This window comes from Gracilinanus agilis, chromosome 3 (assembly GCF_016433145.1).
Source record: "Gracilinanus agilis isolate LMUSP501 chromosome 3, AgileGrace, whole genome shotgun sequence".
Lineage (NCBI taxonomy): Eukaryota > Metazoa > Chordata > Mammalia > Didelphimorphia > Didelphidae > Gracilinanus > Gracilinanus agilis.
In genome coordinates, this window is record NC_058132.1 from 654,115,266 (window position 1) to 654,128,919 (window position 13,654).

Here is a 13,654-nt window from a genome sequence, read left to right on the forward strand (position 1 = left end):
CAATGTCTTGGCCTTAATGCTATGAAGGTTAAAGCTCTTATGTCTCTTGTCCTGTCAATGCTACATCTGAAGACACTTCTGACATTGGCTACTTACTGCTTTCTACCCTTACTATGATCTTCTTAGTTTAGGCTCCACCAGAGCCTTCTAAATGGACTCCCTGCCTCCTGCCCATCCTTCCTTCAAACCACTCCTGGTGGTTCCATTTGTATACCAAGTGGATTGAGTCTGGGGGAAATCAAACATCAAGTTATGGTTTTATTCTATTCAGAGATAACCAATCCCAGAAGAGTGGCTCAACTAACATTGGCTTTTATTCAGAATGGCTATTATATACTTATTAATATCCTTACTGGGCAAGGTAATTCGATCACTCTCTAGAGCAGGAAGACCTTCTAAACTTTCATTTCATGGAGGAAACTTCAGCCATTCCTTCCAAACTCATCTCTGAGTGGGAAGACAGTTCATCTGACTGGAGAATATTTTAGTCATTGGAATTGTAGAATTGAAGAATTGAAGGTAGCTCTGGGAATTAGCCATCCTAATTAACTGAAGATATTGAGTCCTTATACCACCTGAGAACCTTGGGCCATCTCTCCACCAGACCCAATCCAGAAGCACCATACGTCCATAACAGAATGCTTAGCTAGAACAGGACAATTGGACTCGAGCATCTGAAGGATTGTTAGGTAGGATCTAATGTGTGCTGGCATTCACTCTTACAGGCTTGTGAACTGATTGTTAAATTTTCAGTCTGATGAAGAAATTAAAACAATCTTTAGTCATAAGAAAAGAATGCTTCAAGTCACTATTGATTAGAAAAATGCACATTAAAACAGCTCTGAAGTACCATCTCACACCCATCAGACTGGGTAATAGGGCAAAAAAGGAAAGCAATAAATGCAGAAAGGATGTGGAGAAATTGGGACACTAATACCCTGCTGATGGAGCTTTGAACTGATACAACCATTCAGGAGAGCCATCTGGAACCAGACCCCAAAACCATAAAACTGTGTATATACCCTTTGACCCAGCAATATCATTCTTAGGTCCATAGCCTGAGAAGATTAAAGAAGGGAGAAAAAAAAATCTACCTGAACAACTATATTCATAACAGTTCTTTTTCTTGTGGCAAAGAACTGGAAATGGAAGGGATACCCATCAGCTGGGGAATGGCTGAACAGGTTGTGGAATATGATTGTAAAGGGACACTATTGCGCCATAAGAAATGACAAACAAGATGACTACAAAAAATCTGCAAAGGTTTACATGAAATAATGCAAAGTGAAGTGAGCAGAACCAGGAGAACCTTGTACATAGTAACAGCAATAATGTATGATGATCAGTTGTGAATGACGTAACTATTATCAGTAAGGCAAGGATCCTGGACAATGCCAATGGTCTCAGGAAAGAAGAAGAAGAAGAAGAAGAAGAAGAAGAAGAAGAAGAAGAAGAAGAAGAAGAAGAAGAAGAAGAAGAAGAAGAAGAAGAAGGAAGAAGGAAGAAGGAAGAAGGAAGAAGGAAGAAGGAAGAAGGAAGAAGGAAGAAGGAAGAAGGAAGAAGGAAGAAGGAAGAAGGAAGAAGGAAGAAGGAAGAAGGAAGAAGGAAGAAGGAAGAAGGAAGAAGGAAGAAGGAAGAAGGAAGAAGGAAGAAGGAAGAAGGAAGAAGGAAGAAGGAAGAAGGAAGAAGGAAGAAGGAAGAAGGAAGAAGGAAGAAGGAAGAAGGAAGAAGGAAGAAGGAAGAAGGAAGAAGGAAGAAGGAAGAAGGAAGAAGGAAGAAGGAAGAAGGAAGAAGGAAGAAGGAAGAAGGAAGAAGGAAGAAGGAAGAAGGAAGAAGGAAGAAGGAAGAAGGAAGAAGGAAGAAGGAAGAAGGAAGAAGGAAGAAGGAAGAAGGAAGAAGGAAGAAGGAAGAAGGAAGAAGGAAGAAGGAAGAAGGAAGAAGAAAGAAGAAAGAAGAAAGAAGAAAGAAGAAGAAAAGACGGGTGGAGTCCAAAGGCAAATTGAAACATACCATTCTTTACTTAATTCCCTCCATGAATTTTGTCTAGTGTAAGCAAGATGTGTTTTCTTTCACAACATGATGAACATGGAAATATGTATTATTTGATAATATGTGTATAACTATATCATATTGCCTGCCTTCTTGAGGAGGGGTGGTAGGGAGAAAGAGACCATAGGTAGCAAAATATCAGAAATCAAATATTAAGAAATTGTATTGATATGTAATCTGGAAAAAAAAGAACAAAAAGAAAAAAGAAAAAAATGACAATCCCATAAAAATTTCAATCTGAGCATTTATAACTTGGAAATAAGCAAGCACTACAAATCAAAGTTTGATTTTTTTTATTCTGTTGATTATCTAGACTTAAGAAAACCCTGGAGAAAATATGAATAATGTGGATTAAATTTAAAAGTGTGTCCAGATTTTTAGAAAGCCAATTGATAAATCTTTATCAGCACAGCCCTGTGTGTACTAGTGGTCAGACTGGGTTTTTTTGGTCCCAGATGACAGAATCAGGAGCAGTGGGTGGAAACTGTGAAATTGGAAATTTAAGATAAATTTCCTAACTATGAGAGCCATTCCAGAGGGGGATGAACTGCCTTAGGAGGTAATGAGCTCTCCTTCTTGAAAGAAGGGTTTAAACAAAAGCTGTCAGGTTTAGCGTGGGGATGGATGATCTTTTCATTTATGGGTTAGACTAGGATGTCCATGAGGTCTCTTTCAACTTTCTGAATCTGTGAACCCCATCATTTGATAGACAAAGATGCTGAGATCTTCAGAGAAAAGATCAAGGAACTTCTCCGGAGTCAGCTACCAGGTCTTAAATTCAGGTCTTTGGGTTAGTTTTCCATTGCTTTTGACACAACCCCCAAATCTCTATAAGTTTTATACATTTTCCTGGTTCTGTAACAGCTCTCACATCATCTTTCTTGGAAAACCCTTTGCACTAGAAAGGAAGCTAACACCTCAAACAAATGCAGGATGGTGGCAAGTTATCACTATTTTTCTAAAATAAAATACACAAATCTGGGTTTAGCACATTAGGTCGAAGATTCACAGAGAGACGGAACATGAATTGCACAGGATGAGAAGGGATGGATGGAGGGACTGCAGTCTCCATGAAGAGAGGGAATACCACATAGATGGAAAAATAGATCATCTAAATAGCTAATCACGAAATCCCATGTCTTAGAGAATTAATGTGGCAGACCATAACTTGTAGCTAATTACACTCAGCTTTTGAAAATCTTAGAAAGTGCTATGTAAATGTTAAGTTGTTATTATGCCTTATTTTAAGACCTTAATTTATAGCCTATATTGACCTTCATTTTTCCTTTCTCATAAGAATGAAAAGTTATATTTAAACTTTTTTTCTAGCTAGTGACTGTCTTGCTCTTAACACGTAGAAAAATTTATTCCACTCTCTTGACACTTGTCACATTCTGCCTTATATGACTTTAAAAAAATTATTTTCATCTCAAACTTAGCACCAAATAAAATAGATATTTCTAGATATGTAGCAGAAGGGAAAAAATTGTACATGAAACTGCTTCTCTTTAGTGTGCACAACTTGCTCTCCTTTTAAAGTATATAATTCAATGTGTAGCTTTCAATGCTGTCCTATTTGTCTGTGCTTCTTTCTAGTCATCCTTCTGTTCTCTTCTTTGAATTTAAAAAAAAAAATGTACCTCAATGACTGTCTTTTTATTTTTTTCTGCCATATCTCCATCCTCCAGTACCTTCCTAGCTCCTATTCCTTCAGCAAAAAGAAAAACGAAATTCCTTGTTACAAAGTCAAGTAAAACAAAATTCTACATCTTGAGTCTTGTATTCATTTTTCATTGCCTCTTTTCTTTCCAACGCCTACCATTGTGTCTTACACATAATAAACACTTGTTAAATGCTCACTAAGTTGAATTTCATGGCAGACTGAGGGAGTGATGAGGACAGAGATGTCTCTCCATCTTTGTGTCTTCTGCAATGTAGAGTAGAATGACACAGACTTTGAAATGAAATAGAAAACTAGTTCAATAAAGCACCTCAGTGGATTATCTACATCAGACACTTGGGTATTCCATGAATGTCTAGGCATTATTCTAAATTACTTTGGACAAGTGAAAACCACTGTGTGCATAAATCTCTGTGAAGTGGGGTGGGGCAGGGAGGGAGAAAAGTGCATAGTCTCTTTGCAGCAAAATTCAAAAACACTTCCACGATGCCTTCCATTCTTAGTGCATTGCTTGATCTGTGTCTCCAAGACATTTTTTTTTTCCATTCTGATGACTTGCTATATTAGACCCCAGAAGGCAGAACTGGTAATAATGAGTTTGAGTTGCAAAGAAGAAGATTTAGGCTTATTGAGAGGGGAAACCTGCTTGTGATTAGAATGATCCCACAGTGGAATGGTTTGTATCATGAAGTGGTGGCCTATCTGTCTCTCAGGAAATTTTTCAGAAAACTCTAGACGCCCACTTGGGAAAGAGAATCTGAGTTCAGGTGTGAGTGGAACCAGATGGCCTCCAGGTCCCTTTCAACTCTGAGTCTGTATTATAACTATACATACATACATACATATATATGTGTGTGTATATATGCATATATATATTAGACCCCAGAATTAATCAATATCTAGCACCTTCTGTGTGCCAGGTACTAGGCTAGAGACGGAAGATACTAAGACAAAAGCCAGGTTGTTCTTGCCTTCAAGAAGCTTGCATTTCAATCGGGAGAGACCACACACACATAGACGATTGCCCCAAATCTAGGCAATGTCGAGTAAATGCAATGTGGAGATATACGGTAACATCTGGGGGAAAGGAACAAGGCAAAGGCTTAGACAGAAAGTGGTCCTCAAGCCAAACAGTCAATCAATCAACTAATCAATGAACAAGTTATTCTATTCCTCTGCCATTGATCCAAGAAACATGTGGACCATTGGGAATTCAAGACAAAGAATGAAACAATCCTTCATCGATAGGAACTTATTCTATGGGGAAGACAAGTGCACACACACACACACACACACACACACACACACACACATATATATATATATATATACACACACACATATATATAATATATACATGCACATATACAGCATAAATATAACGTTAATAAATACAAATACAGATGTGGTCATTAAATACAATGATTATGAGGAAGAGGGCACCAGCTATTATGGGAAGGAAATCAGAGATTCCATGATGCCCAGGTGAGGAAGGAGAGGGGTAACAGTCAGTCCAGAGTCACAGAGACTGGAGATGAAGCAGCCTGTGTGAGAAACAACAAGAAGGCCAGCATGGCTTGGTTGTGCTGAGCATGATGGGAGGAATGTCGCAAAACCAAACCAAACCAGAAAGAATGAGCAATGCCAGGTCGTAAAGGATTTTAAAGGGCAAACTGGAGTTTGTTATTGGGAACCACTATATGTTTAGTGAATGAGAGGAGTTGGGGGAATGAGGGATGGAGAATGACATGTCCAGATCTGTGCTTTCAGAGAGACAGAGACAGAGAAGGATACAGAGAGAGGAGGGACACACAGAGAGACAGAGACAAAGAGAGGAGGCAGAGAGACACACCCACAGAGAGAGAGAAACAGAAAAGAGAAGGAGAGGGAGGCAGTCAGAGACAGTGTGGGAGAGAAACAGAGAGGGGGCAGGGAAAGAGAGAGGCAGAAAGACAGAGACAGAGAGAGAAAGAGACAGAGAGGGAGGAGGGAAAGAGACAGAGACAGAGAGGGAGAGAGAGACAGAGGGGGGATGGGAGTGAGGGAAGGAGAGACAGAGACGGAGACAGAAATAGAGAGGTTATATGATGGTAGAAGGAAATATTTGTTAGTTAGAGGTGGAAAATGTTCTTTCACAAAGCTCCAAACTGTGTAATTTGAATCCTTAAGGATTTTAGGCATGAGGTGGCACAGTATATAATAGGGAAAAGAGGGTACTAGACTTAGAGTCAGGAAAACATGAGTTCAAATTCTACCTGAAACATTTTCTTAGCGATGTGACCCTGGGCAAGTCAATTGATTTCTCTCTGCCTCAGTTGCCTCATCCCTGAAGAAGGGATAATAATAGCAGATACTTCCCAGGGTTATTGTGAGGATCTGGTGAGAGAGTGAATACAGTGATTTGCAAACCTTAAAGTGCCAGATAAGTAGTAGCTATTTTCAGTTATTATTTTACTGATGTCCCCACTGACTAACAGCAACAATGATCTGGTGATATAATGGGAGCTGGGTACATGCCCAAACTGCCTCAGGTGGTGGCTTCCTAGTGAAAGACACAGGGAGCTGGCTGGAGGACCCTGACAGCCTGAAGCCAATAGATTGGATCAGTGGCCTCTCAATGACAGAAGACCCAGAGTGAGGGCTGAGGGGGGCCTTTCAAATCTAGGTGTGTCTTCCTTCTGATTGGCCTGCCAGGACATCATTTGTCTCCCCTGGTAAAGGCAAGGCAACCCCAATAGGGAAACACTTTAATGAGAAGGTGGGTTAAGAGTTGTCCCCTCCTCCCTAATACTCAGATAATAGAATGAGTCTGTGGCTGGAGAAAGTGGGCTGGTCTTCAGATATGGCTGATTAAGGACCTCTTCATGGATTATTGGGACCCAGTGGCTTCCAGCAATCTTGGCTAAAACAAAACAATACAAAACAAAACCAATCTCAACTGGATCCTTCCCTCGATAGCTCCCCCCCCCCCATTGGGGTCAGCTCTAACCTTTTCTTTTGTTGTTGTTTAATCCTTACCTTCTGTCTTGGAATTGATACTGTATTGGTTACAAAGCAGAAGAGCATGAAGGGCTAGGCAATGGGGGTTAAGTGACTTGTCCAGGGTCACACAATTATGAAATGTCTGATTTCAGATTTGAACCCAGGACCCCTCATCTCTAGGTCTGGTCACTCTACTGAGCTGCCTAACTGCCCCCTCATCCACCCACCTTTATACTTGATTAGAAAGCAAGGACAGGAGAACTTAAGAACTTAAGGAGACTTAGGAAGAGTCTAACTCAAGTTGGTTCTTTGTCTATAGGCAGAACCAAGGTAGCCACTTGTCGGGGACCCAGCTCCAGCTGGTTATTGAGCAGATGCCAAGTGGGCTGTGTGTGTTTTTAATTCAGGGAGGTGCCATTTAAAAGTATCTTACAAACTTCCTGTGGACACGTGGGGACTTTGAGACTACATTCCCTGTGATCCAATGGGTTTCTGGTTTTTGGACGTGGATCTCTGATGTCCCCAAACGTATAGGGCAGCTTAAATTCAGAGGGTGGCCTGGAGACAGCCTCTTGGTTACCTGAGTGGGCTGGCTGGCATACGAGAGAGACAGGATGGACACTGGCGATAAATTTAAAAGATAGTCAGGCGCTGGCATATATATTTTACCAACATAGACATGGCAATTAAAATATTAATTTCTCTTATAATATCAGTCTTTATCATTTTTAATTTTAACAGCTGGGAGTGATCACATTACTCCATCGCCCTTCAGGAACTGCCTGGCCTTCAGAAATGGGGTCTGAAAGAGAGGAGGAAAAGGATGGATCACAGAGTAATAAAGGTTATTAAATATTGCAGTGTAATATTACTCTTCCCCAGAAGGAAAGGTAACAAGAGTTTATATGTTGCCTACTATGTGTCAGGCATTGAGTTAAACACCTCACAAATATTATCTCATTGGATCTTCACAAAAACTCTGCAGGCTAGTGGCTATTGTTATCCTATTTTATGGAGGAGGAAATTGAAGCAAATTGAGGAGTGACTTGCCTAGAACCACATGGTTAGTATTTGCTTGGATAGAAATGATTGTAAATGACTCACAGAGATGTCCCAAGGATTAAATGGAGCAAAGCATATTACAGGTCTCTGGCTATCTCTGCCTATAATGTTCTCCCTCCTTTGCTCCCTAATTCTCTTAAAAACCCAGCTTTTATTGGAAGCCCTCTCCAACCCTTCTCTAGGTTAATTATCTCCTATTGATCCTATCTATTGGTTGATTTGAATATATTGGTTTGCATTTGTTTCCCCCCTCAAACCTTAAGTTCCTTGAAGGCAGGTACTGTCTTTTGACTCTTTTTGTAACCCCAACACTTAGCAGAGTGCCTGGCACCACACATAAACTGATTTCAAGCACAGATCCCGGATCTCTGGGGACATCTAGTGCATTCTGAACCTGAATAAGAATCCCCCCTTCACAACAGGCTTGACAATTTGTTTGAAAGTGCTTTACTAATTTAATTCAATTTATTTAACACTTATTAGGCACCTAGCTATTAGGCACACAAAGAGAAAAGCTAAATAGTTCCTGCCTTCAAGGAGCTCACAGTCAAATGTACAGCCTCTCTGCTATTTCTGATCAGTTGGAAATATTGATGGATAGCACCAAGGCTGCCACTCTGTAGGAGGCTAAACAATCCACTAATCTCCAGGCCTCAGTTTCCTCAAGAATTCTGGGCTAAATGACCTTGAAATCCCCTTTTAGTTTCGGAGTGATATTATTTTCCCTGTATCCTTTCAATTTCTCTCTTATTGATTTGTTTTCCTGTGTGTGGCCTCAGAATTGGAACAAGATATTGATATTGCCTGAGTCAGATCAAAAAATTGCATTCCTTATGCTGGATTCTCCAACAAAGGTTTTGCTCCCTTAATATAGGCAAATTGATATTCCCCAGTGTATCATGGTATTCCTGTGTATTGTGAAAAGTCACATTTTATGGCATTAAATATATATATATATATATTTTTTTTTAAACCCTTACCTTTAAACCAATACTGTGTATTGGCTCCAAGGCAGAAGAGTGGTAAGGGTAGGCAATGGGGATCAACTGACTTGCCCAGGGTCACACAGCTGGGAAGTGTCTGAGACCAGATTTGAACCTAGGACCTCCTGTCTCTAGGCCTGGTTCTCAATCCACTGAGCTATCCAGCTGCCCCTGCATTAAATATATTTGTTGTTGTTCAGTTGTGCCTCCCTCTTCATGACCACCTTTTGGGGTTTTCTTGGCAGAAATACTGGAGCGGTATGTCAATTCCTATCCAGATCATTTTACAAATGAGGAGAGGTAAATACGGTGAAGTGACTTGCCCAGGGTCACACAAGTGGTAAGAGTCTAAGGTCAAATTTGAAATTGGGAAGATCTTCCTGAGTCCAGGCCTGTCTATCCATTGTGCCACTTAGCTCTTTTGCTCTATCTATCTATCTATCTATCTATCTATCTATCTATCTATCCATCTATCTACACACACTCATGTATATGTATGTGTCTATGTATACATGCATACATGCCTACATAATCCTTATATTATAGCCGTTTATGTATATGTCCATATGTGTGTATATACATATGTATACATATATAGATACATATACACATATATCTATAAAAGTCAATCTACTGAAGTCCTATACTTCATTATAACATGGAAGTGACTCTGGATCTCAAGGAAGAGATTCTGGCTTTAACTATGAGTCAGGGACAAGATATTAGTTGAGGATGATTCCAGGTTCAGAAATGTTTATTACCAAAGGGTTGGCCAACTGGTGATGAGATTTCTTTTTTCAGCCACATCTGAAATCAGCCTGCTAAGACATAGAGACATAGAGAGTCTGTAGTATCCAGGAATAGAATGTCCTTTGTCATGTTGAGTCCTAGGTGCTATGTCCTAGATGGTTATCTTGTCTACCCATTAGCTCTTTCAGTTGCTGCCCTGGTCAAGGATTTCCCCCCACAGATTCAACTCTCTCTCTCTCCCTCCCTCCCTTCCTCCCCCCCCCCCCTCTCTCTCTCTCTCTCTCTCTCTCTCTCCATCTGTCTTTCTCCCTCCCTGTCTGTCTGTCTCTGTCTCTTGTCTCTTGGTCTCTCTCCTTTCTCCACTGGCTGTTCTCAAAGTCTAGTATCCATTTTCCCTTGCCCTCTGCCTCTGTCTTCCTCCCTCCCTCTCTCTGTGTCTTTTTGTCTGTTTCTTTCTCTGTTTCTCTGCCATTGTCATCTCCACTGCCACCATCACACCACATACCAGAGTAAATATCTATTTAGGATTAAGGTAAGTGTTGTTCTAGGCAAAGGGAACAGCAGGGTCAAAGACCTTAAAGTAGGAAGGAAGAGGGTCTTTTCTGAGAGCAGGCCGGTCTGAATGAAACCTAGATGATGAGCAAGGGAGAACTATGAAATAAAGCTAGGAAAGCGGCACAAAACATTGGAGTGTCCCTTTTAACTGACTGCCCAAAGACCATGAAATGGACTAATGGAGTTTCATTGGATAGAGGCTTGCAAGTCATGTAGTCCAACCTTCTCACTTTGTGGAGGAAAATAATAGCAACATCCCAGCTTTGCCAAGTCTTCACAAGTAGTAAGCAGCAGAGCAAGAATTCAAACCCAGAATCTTTGGACTCTAAATGTAGTGTTTCTTTAACCACATTTCAGTAAACATTGATTAAGCACCTACTTTGTGTGGGGAACTGTGCTAAGTGATGGGATACTCAGCATACTTTGACTCGGCAGGCAGCTGGGAACCACTCAGGCCTTTGAGCAGGACAGTGACAGAGTCAGATCCCCATGTGAAGATCAGTATGGTGGGCTGTTCATTTTAGTAGAGAGGAAAGAAGCAGCAGAGGCAAGAGGAACTATAAGGGGGCCATTGGAATCATCAGAGCAGATGGTAATGGGCACTTGTATAAAGATGGTAGCTTTGGGTCAGAGAGGAGAGGACAGGAACACACACACACACACACACACACACACACACACTGCAGTGGGAGAATCAATTTGCCAACTGAATAGAAGTCAAGGATGAGGAAAAGTAAAAGACAGGACAGAAATCTGGAACAAGAAAGACTGGGGTGAGTACAGTTGAGGCAGGAGTTGAAAATGCCAGTAGTACATTCCAGTTGATATGCCCTGCAGGGAGCAGCATGGCTACACACAGAGAAGTCAAGGCTGAAAAAAGATATTTAGAAGTCATCTAGTAAGGGTTGAGGGGAAGCTAGGTGGCTCAGTTGATAGAGGGATATCCCACTCAGACTGGAGTCAAGAAAACTCCTCTTGGGAGCAACTAGGTGGATCTGTTGATTAAGAGCCAGGCCTAGAGATGGGAGGTCCTGGATTCAAATCTAGCCTCCGATACTTCCTAGCTGTGTGACCTTGGGGGAGTCACTTAACCTCCATTAACTAGCCCTTACTGCTCTACTGCCTTGGAACCAATACACAGTATTGATTCTAAGATGGGAGGTAAGGGGTTTTTGTTTGTTCCCCCCCAAAAAAAATCCTTACCTTCCATCTTAGAATCACTACTGTGTATTTGTTCCAAGGCAGAAGAGCAGTAAGGTCTGAGCAATGGGGGTTAAGTGACTTGCCCAAGATGTCTAAGGCCAGATTTGAATCTAGGACCTCCCATCTCTAGGCCTGGTTCTCAATCCATTGAGTCATCCAGCTGCCACCATAAGGGTTTTTAAAAAAAGAAGACACTCTCGGTTTCAAATCCAGTCTCAGATAATTCCTAGCTATGTGACCCTGGGCTAGTCACTTAACTCTGATTGCCTCAGTTTCTTCATCTTTAAAATAAGCTGGAGAAGGAAATGGCAAACATTATAGTATCTTTAACAGGAAAAGCCCCACTAGGGTCACAAATATTGTCAGGCATGATGGAATGACAACAAAAGTAGAGGCTGTAATTGAAGTGGGGAGGGAATGACCCTACAAGGTGGAAGGATAAGAGAAGAAGGCTGGGAAGAAAGTCTCTTTAAGGAGCTGGAGCTGGATGCAAAGGTGACAGCATCATTTGCTCAATCAATAAACCAGGACAGGCACTGAAACAGTTTTAGGACTACAAAGGCAAAGGCAAAATAGCATCTGCCTTCAAGGAGCTTATATTCTAATGGGAAAGACAACGTGGAAGCATGTAGTTCTACACCAGTGGTTCCCAAACTTTTTTGGCCTACCAGCCCCTTTCCAGAAAAAATATAACTTAGCCCCCTGGAAATTAATTTTTAAAAAATTTTAATAGCAATTATTAGGAAAGATAAATGCACCTGTGGCCATCACCGCTCCCCCTGGATTGCTGCAGCACCCACCAGGGGGCTGTGGTGCCCACTTTGGGAATCACTGGTCTACACAATCCAGTTATAAAGTAGGAAGAGGTTCAAGCAACTGGGAGAGTACAGGGTAGTGGGGGTGGTGGTGGTGGTGATGAGACCTGGAAAGGGTTCTAGCCAAGAGTCTCTTAAGCTGAGTCTCGAAGGAAAAAAGGGGTTCCAAAGGCCAGAGATGGGAAGGAAGATGAGTTGTCGATAGGTAGGAAATGTATCAGTAAAGTAGACGATGTCTGCGATGCCAAGGGAAGATACAGGATCAGGAATGAAGGAGTCACCAAGGAGACTTGGAGAAAATTTACTGAATCTGGCACAATCTGAGGTCATTGCTGACCAATAGAAAAAGAGTCATTCTAAAAAAGGAATGAATCAAGTGCTCAATAACACGTGGCACTGTACAAAAAGAATTGGGAATTGACTCTAGGATGAAAAGGAGGCAAAAAAAAATTCCTTTCTTTATTCATTTTAATTCGTTTTAAATTATAGAGGGATGAAATAACATTTTGGTAATTTAGCTGAGAGATAACATTAGCCAGAAAATTAAGCCCTGGAGTGCAGAGTACTGAATCTTTTGTCGAGTGAACTTACCAGCCGCTTTTTTATTCCTCAGTTTCTTCATCTGTAAAATAAGGATAATTGGGTTTACTTCTCTTTAGCTCCTTGAAATAGTGTTAGATTAGATCTAACCAGAAAAGACCACAGAGAAAGATAAACTGGCATAAATTTGAAAAGGCACATTAGTGGTCTCTCTATCCATTTTGCATTACTAGCTAATTTATGCCCTAACACTGCAATAAACAGACCTTTGAGCCCACACTGCTGACTCTGAGCATTTTTGACCCTCTTGTAGAAACTTTTCCTTTGAGGATTTTCCCATCCCCACTCCCTGCCCCTCTTGCAGCCCTGCCTTTTGATCAGCAGGTTCTACTCAGCATCTCCTTTAGATGGGGAAGATCAGGCTTGCATTCCTGACTCCATCCTTTTCTTCCCCCATAAACATTCTGCTTCCTTTTATATGTCATCTTTCCATATTAGAATGTAAGCTCCTTGAGGGCAGGGACTATAGTTCTTTCTGCTTGTATTTGTAATTTCAGCAATTAGGACGGTACCTAGCAAATAGTAGGTGCATAATAAATATTTATTGAGTCTCTTCTCTGCCTTTCAGAAGTCTTTCAAAAGAAGGAATGTGAAGGTTCTCATTTAAGAAGGAAAACATTGATACTCATGGCTGGGGAAATGACTAAATAAGTGATGGCCCATTCAGGTAACTGTACCTAGCATTTGTATAATGCTTTAAGGTTTACAAAGCACTTAACATATGGCATCCTATTTGCTGCTCAAAACTGTTTGAGCTAATCACTGTTATCTGCATTTTTCAGATGGAGAAACTGAGGCTGAGAAAGATTTAGCAACTTGCTCAGTGTTGCACAGTTAGACTAACACTTTATATACTATCCCTCCTGCCTGACTGCAGGAAGTAACTGAACTTGAAAAAAAGAAAAAAAGAAAAAGGACTTGATGTCTACAGAGAGAAGCATGAGAAGATCATACAACCTGATGCAAAGTGAAGT

The 13,654-nt window shown here is 40.9% G+C and overlaps 1 long non-coding RNA gene across 1 annotated transcript; it reads right to left on the reverse strand.

The window, feature by feature from the left end:
• Positions 1 to 7,410: 7,410 nt before the first annotated feature.
• Positions 7,411 to 12,705, reverse strand: LOC123240261. The gene is made up of 3 exons (XR_006505771.1): positions 12,672 to 12,705; positions 9,519 to 9,578; positions 7,411 to 7,514 (listed from the first exon to the last, which is right to left on the reverse strand). It is a non-coding gene; the product is annotated as an uncharacterized LOC123240261 (long non-coding RNA).
• Positions 12,706 to 13,654: the final 949 nt, after the last annotated feature.